This window comes from Azolla caroliniana, unplaced genomic scaffold (genome assembly GCF_043228905.1).
Source record: "Azolla caroliniana isolate FFs.n. ecotype wild unplaced genomic scaffold, voAzoCaro1.0.p SCAF_15, whole genome shotgun sequence".
NCBI lineage: Eukaryota > Viridiplantae > Streptophyta > Polypodiopsida > Salviniales > Salviniaceae > Azolla > Azolla caroliniana.
This window is the reverse complement of record NW_028230450.1, coordinates 10,228,694-10,235,919: the sequence shown is the minus strand read 5'-3', so window position 1 is coordinate 10,235,919 and position 7,226 is coordinate 10,228,694. Positions and strand designations below refer to the sequence as shown.

Here is a 7,226-nt window from a genome sequence, read left to right as displayed (position 1 = left end):
TTCTTGCCTGTCAAGCGAGTGCCCTGAGTTCAATATCCGGTAATGGGGCGAATCCAATGTCATCTACTAAGGCATTGCCACCTAGTATCCCACACTGCCATATCCTCAAAGTTATACTTCTTCCCCCGGATCCCCTACCCCTATTAGGCCATTGAGAGGTCGAGTCGGTCGTCCACGAGGTTAGGCGCATATCATCATATGATCTCTCGTTCGAGTGCACTAGTAGGTCGATCATATGATCTCTCAATCAAGTGCACAGTTGAGTATTGCCACCCATAAGCGGACGAATTCGTTGCAACCCCTGCAGATACGAAAAAACCGGGTCAATATTCTGACATTCGGGTCCATGCTCCAAATGAGGTGTATCATCGATACATCCAACATGAGCATGTCGTTGTAGTATAGTGGTGAGTATTCCCGCCTGTCACGCATGTGACCCGGGTTCGATCCCCGGCAACTACGCCAAGGGCGGTGCGAATATAATTTCATCTACTAAGGCATCGCCGCCAAGGATCCCGCACCACCATATCGTCAATGCTTTCTTTCTTCCCTCGTATCCTCTACCATGTTTAGGACCTTGGGAGGACAGTCGGTTGTCCACGAGATTCGTTGGGCGCATATAATCATATAATCTCTCGTTCGAGTGCACTCCTGGGTATTGCTGCCTATAAGATGACAAATTTGTTGCAGCCCCTGCAGATACGACGAAACCGGGTCTGGATTTCGACATTCGGGTCCATGCTCCAAATGAGGTGTACGATCGATAATTCCAACAAGGGCATGTCGTTGTAGTATAGTGGTGAGTATTCCCGCTTGTCACGCGGGTGACCCGGGTTCGATCCCCGGCAACGGCGCCAAGGGCGATGCGAATATGATGTCATCTACTAAGGCATTGCGGCCTCGGATACCGCACCACCATATCGACAATGCTTTCCTTCTTCCCTTGTATCCACTACCACGTTTAGGACCTTGGGGGGACAGTCGGTCGTCCACGAGGTTGGTTGGGCGCATATCATCATATGATCTCTCGTTCGAGTGCACTCCTGGGAATTGCTGCCTATAAGTGGACGAATTCGTTGCAACCCCTACAGATACAACGAATCCGGGCCTGGATTTTGACATTCGGGTCCATGCTCCAAATGAGGTGTATGATCGATACCTCCAACAAGAGCATCTCATTGTAGTATACTGGTGAGTATTCCCGCCTGTCACGCGGGTGACTCGGGGTTCGATCCTCCGCAACGGCGCCAAGGGCGGTGCGAATATGATGTCATCTACTGAGGCATTGCGGCCTCGGATACCGCACCACCATATCGTCAATGCTTTCCTTCTTCCCTCGTATCCACTACCACGTTTAGGACCTTGGGGGGACAGTCAGTTGTCCACGAGGTTCGTTGGGCACATATCATCATCGAATCTCTCGTTCGAGTGCACTCCTGGGTATTGCTGCCTATAAGCGGACGAATTCGTTGCAACCCCTGTAGATACGACGAAACCGGGTCTGGATTTTGACATTTGGGTCCAAGCTCCCAATGCGGTGTATGATCGATACATCCAACAAGAGCATGTTGTTGTAGTATAGTGGTGACTATTCCCGCCTGTCACGCGGGTGACCCGGGCTCGATCCCCAACAACGGCCCCAAGGGCGGTGCGAATCTAATGTCATCTACTGAGGCATCGCCGCCTAGGATCCCGCACCACCATATCATAAATGCTTTCCTTCTTCCCTCGTATCCTCTACCACTTTTTGACCCTGGGGGACAACTGGTCATCCACGAGGTTGGTTGGGCACATATCATCATATGGTCTCTCGTTGGAGTGCACTCCTGGGTATTGCTACCTATAAGCGGATGATTTCGTTGCAACCCCTACAGATACGACGAAACCGGGTCTGGATTTTGACATTCGGGTCCATGCTCCAAATGAGGCGAATCATCAATACATCCAACACGAGCATGTCGTTGTAGTATAGTGGTGAGTATTCCCGCCTGTCACACGGGTGTCCCGGGTTCGATCATTGGCAACGGCGCTTAGGATCCCGCAGTACCATATCAGCAATGCTTTCCTTCTTCCCTCGTATCCTCTACCACGTTTTTGACCTGGGGGGGACAGCTGGTCATCCACGAGGTTGGTTGGGCACATATCATCTTATGGTCTCTCGTTGGAGTGCACTCTTGGGTATTGTTGCCTATAAGCGGGCGATTTCGTTGCAACCCCTACAGATACGACGAAACCGGGTCTGGATTTTGACATTCGGGTCCATGCTCCAAATAAGGTGTATGATCGATCCATCCAACACGAGCATGTCGTTGTAGTATAGTGGTGAGTATTCCCGCCTGTCACGCGGGTGACCCGGGTTCGATCCCCGGCAACGGCGCCAAGGACGGTGCGAATCTAAAGTCATCTACTAAGGCATCGCCGCCAAGGATCCCGAACCTCCATATCGTCAACGCTCTCCTTCTTCCCTCGTATCCTTTACCCTATTTTTGACCTTGGGGGGAGAGTCGGTCGTCCACGAGGTTGGTTGGGCGCATACCATCATATGATCTCTCGTTCGAGTGCACGCCTGGGTATTGCTCCCTATAAGCAGACGAATTCGTTCCAAACCCTGCAGATACGACGAAGCCGGGTCTGGATTTTGACATTCGGGTCCATGCTCCAAATGAGGTGTATTATCAATACTTTCAACACGAGCATGTCGTTGTAGTATAGTGAGCAGTATTCCCGCCAGTCACTCGGGTGACCCGGGTTCGATCCCCGGCAATGGTGCCAAGGGCGGTGCGAATCTGATGTCACATACTACGGCATTGCGGCCTCGGATACCGCACCACCATATCGACAATGCTTTCCTTCTTCCCTTGTATCGTCTACCACGTTTATAACCTTGGGGGAACAGTAAGTTGTCCACGCATTTTGTTGTAGTATAGTGGTGAGTATTCCCGACTCCCACGCGGGTGACCCCGGGTTAGATCCCCGGTAACGGCGCCAAGGGCGGTGCGAATCTGATGTCATCTACTAAGGAATTGCCGGCTTGGATCCCGCACCACCATATCGACAATGCTTTCCTTCTTCCCTTGTATGCTCTACCACGTTTAGGAACTTGGCGGGACAGTCAATCGTCCACGAGGTTGGTTGGGCACATATCATCATATGATCTCTCATTGGAGTGCACTCCTGGGTATTGATCTCTCATTGGAGTGCACTCCTGGGTATTGCTGCCTATCAACGGACGGATTCATTACAACCCCTGCAGATACGACAAAATCAAGTTTCGATTTTGATATTCGGGTCAATGCTCCAAATGAGGTGTATGATCCATACTTCCAACACGAGCATCTCGTTGTATTATAGTGGTGAGTATTCCCCCCGGTCATGCGGTTGACCCGGGTTCGATCCCCGGCAACGGCGCCAAGGGCGGTGCGAATCTGATGTCATCTGCTAAGGCATTGCCGCCTAGGATTCCGCACCACCATATCGTCAACGCTCTCCTTCTTCCCTCGTATCCTCTACCACGTTTAGGACCTTGGGGGGACAGTCGGTTGTCCACGAGGTTGGTTGGGCGCATATCATCATATGATCTCACGTTCGAGTGATCTCCTGGGTATTGCTGCCTATAAGCGGACGAATTCGTTGCAACCCCTGAAGATACGAGGGAACCGGGTCTGGATTTTGACATTCGGGTCCATGCTCCAAAGGAGGTGTATGATCGATACATCCAACAAGAGCATGTCCTTGTAGTATAGTGGTGAGTATTCCGGCCGGTCACGCGGGTGGCCCGGGCTCGATCCCCGGCAATGGCGCCAAGGGCGGTGCGAATCTGATGTCATATACTACGGCATTGCGTCCTCGGATACCGCACCACCATATCGTCAATGCTTTCCTTCTTCTCTCGTATCCACTACCACGTTTAGAACCTTGGGGGGACAGTCGGTTGTCCACGAGGTTCGTTGGGCACATATCGTCATCTGATCTCTCGTTTGAGTGCACCCCTGGGTATTGCTGCCTATAAGCGGACGAATTCGTTGCAACCCCTGTAGATACGACGAAACTAGGTCTGGATTTTGACATTTGGGTCCAAGCTCCAAATGAGGTGTATGATCGATACATCCACCAAGAGCATGTTCTTGTAGTATAGTAGTGAGTATTCCCGCCTGTCACGCGGGTGACCCGGGCTCGATCCCCAACAACGGCCCCAAGGGTGGTGCGAATCTGATGTCATCTACTGAGGCATTGCCGCCTAGGATCCCGCACCACCATATCATCAATGCTTTCCTTCTTCCCTCGTATCCTCTACCACGTTATTGACCTTGGGGGGACAGCTGGTCATCTACGAGGTTGGTTGGGCACATATCATTATATGGTCTCTCGTTGGAGTGCACTCTTCGGTATTGCTGCCTATAAGCGGACGATTTCGTTGCAACCCCTACAGATACGACGAAACCGGGTCTGGATTTTGACATTCAATTCCATGTTCCAAATGAGGTCTATGATCGATACATCCAACACGAGCATGTCGTTGTAGTATAGTGGTGAGTATTCCCGCCTGTCACGCGGGTGACCCGGGTTCGATCCCCGGCAACGGCGCTTAGGATCCCGCACTACCATATCAGCAATGCTTTCCTTCTTCCCTTGTATCCTCTACCACGTTTTTTACCTTGGGGGGACAGCTGGTCATCCACGAGGTTGATTTGGCACATATCATCATATGGTCTTTCGTTGGAGTGCACTCTTGAGTATTGCTGCCTATTAGCAGACGAATTCGTTGCAACCCCTGTAGATACGACGAAACTGGGTCTAGATTTTGACATTTTGGTCCATGCTCCAAATGAGGTGTATGATCAATACATCCAACAAGAGCATGGTCTTGTAGTATAGTGGTGAGTATTGTCGAATACATGTGTATAATGGACGTATTCACACTATCCCGTTTTGGTAAATTTATGTAATTAGCATAAAGGGTAGTTGCCCTAAGTCGGTCACTATATATAGTGACCTTGTAACCTTTTTGTAAGGTTGGCTGTTGTATTATTGCTTTAAGAAATAGAGTGTCTTTTGTGCCTCTTTGTCTCTCTCTCTCTCTCTCTCTCTGTGCAACGACCTAGAAACTGTCATACGCAGGTATTCAGCAGCAATCGAATGCTTCAAGATCTTCCGCAAAGACGACATTGTCTCCAACATCTGGTATCAGAGCGTGCACAGTAGTCGGTCCCTCAATCCGCTGTCGGCCGTCGTCTCAGCATTCGGTTTCCTGCGTCATTCGAAGAAGAGAGAAGAAGGAAAAAAAAAAAACCCAGGTTTGCATCTCATCGCGTTAGATCATCTTTGTTTGGAGTAAGCCAGCAGGTTGTACTCCGTCCCTTGTGATTGTAACCGCTCGAGGTGAAATCCCCTTGTGCAACATTGACACGATTCGTGCTCCATTCGGTTAAACGGCATCCGAAGAGGTCATCAAACGCCGCTCGTTGTAACCACTCGGTGCAGATCGGTCTCAAGACAACAACCCCAAATTCGTGCTTCATCAGGCTGATCGACACTCGAGAGGATCAGTTAGATTCATCTCTCTCGTCGCTGCAGTCACCCGAAGCAGAATCGGTCCAGATAATCGGTTTCAGTAATCGGTATTCGGCATATATATCCGAAGCGAACCGGGCTCACTCCGACTCGGCAACATTCGGGAAGACCAGTCGGTTCTGTCCCTCGAGCTACCGGAGTCAATTCGAGCAAGTTCCGAAGCCGAACCGACTCGGGTTCGAATCCGACTAGAGCGATATCGGGTGAGCCAACCGGCTGCACTCCAACAAGGCTCGTAGTCAACTCCGAACCGAGCTTCGTCAACCGAAACCGAATTTGATGGCATCAACATCCGGCTCGTCAGAAATGAGTCTACGAAAGTTCGATGGATCGAACTTCAACTTCTGGAAGGAGCAAATGCAGGACTATCTCATAGTCAAGGGGCAAATCGATCCCATCGAAAATGAAGAACCTCCAGAAGGATACAAACCAATTGAGTGGCAGAAGCTGGACAGAATTGTCCGCGCCACGATTCGGATGCACCTATCGGAATCGGTATACTTTACGGTGCAATCCTGTACGACAACATTCGAACTGTGGAAAACACTGTCGGACACTTACGAAAAGAAGGTAGCCGCAACGAAGATGTTTCTGATCCGGCGCCTCTACAACTTGCGGATGAAAGAATCCGATTCGGTTCAGGCACACCTAAATGAGTACGAAAGCATCAGCTCCCAAATCTCATCTCAGGGGACGGCAATCGAGGATGAACTCAGAGCAATGATACTCATGAGCAGCCTTCCCTCATCATGGGAAACTTTCGTCACAACTGTGTGCAACGCGTCAACCACGGCTGTTAAATACTCCGAAGTCACGAGCGCAATCCTGACCGAAGCAGCTCGGAGAAAGTCTTTCGCCAAAGACTCAACAGAAGACGCTTATGTGGTACAAGGTTCGACAGACCGATCGAACATACGAGGAAGAGATTCCTCACGGCCGCCGAACAATCAGCGAAGACGGAGCCAGTCACGGGATAACCGAATCTGCAACTACTGCAAGAAACCCGGACACATCAAAGCCGACTGCCGCGCACTCAAGAACAAGAACAACAAGAAGAGTGGCCGGCATGAGGAGATCAACTACGTCAGCTTCTCAGCTGATGTGCTACCAGACGACCCGAACATACTATCAATCGAAAATCCAGTTGGCTCAGAAGTTCTGCTCACGACTGAAGAATCGAGCACATGGCTCTTGGATTCGGGCGCGTCATTTCACGTGACTCCTCATCGATCCCAATTTCGGCAATATACGATCCGTCACTCCGACTCAGTTCGGGTCGGCAACTCGCAACACTGTGACATCATCGGAATCGGCACAGTAGAGCTCAACCTTGCAGGTGGCTCTACACTTGTACTCCACAATGTCCGACATGTACCCGAGCTCTCAAGGCCATTGATCTCAGTCGGACAACTAGATGAAGACGGCATTCGTGCCGGTTTTTCTTCGGGAGGGTGGACACTCCACAGGGGGAACCTCCTGCTTGCTAGAGGACCCAAGATACACTCACTGTATCCGTTACATGTTACGCTCAGAGAGGGTAACCTGTTCTTGGTGGATATTCCTGTGTCATCACTATGGCACCGAAGATTAGGACACCTCAGCAAGGCCGGCATCACGCACCTATCTAGAGCCGGATACATCCCCAAACTCTCCTT

General features: G+C 50.7%; 3 non-coding genes across 3 annotated transcripts; all 3 read left to right on the top strand.

Moving 5' to 3' along the window:
* Nucleotides 1-782: 782 nt before the first annotated feature.
* TRNAD-GUC (transfer RNA aspartic acid (anticodon GUC)) lies at nt 783-854 on the top strand. The gene has a single exon. It is a non-coding gene; the product is annotated as a tRNA-Asp (tRNA).
* A 1,451-nt stretch (nt 855-2,305) lies between these two features.
* On the top strand, nt 2,306-2,377 carry TRNAD-GUC (transfer RNA aspartic acid (anticodon GUC)). The gene has a single exon. It is a non-coding gene; the product is annotated as a tRNA-Asp (tRNA).
* A 2,135-nt stretch (nt 2,378-4,512) lies between these two features.
* Nucleotides 4,513-4,584, top strand: TRNAD-GUC (transfer RNA aspartic acid (anticodon GUC)). The gene has a single exon. It is a non-coding gene; the product is annotated as a tRNA-Asp (tRNA).
* The last annotated feature ends 2,642 nt before the right edge of the window (nt 4,585-7,226 follow it).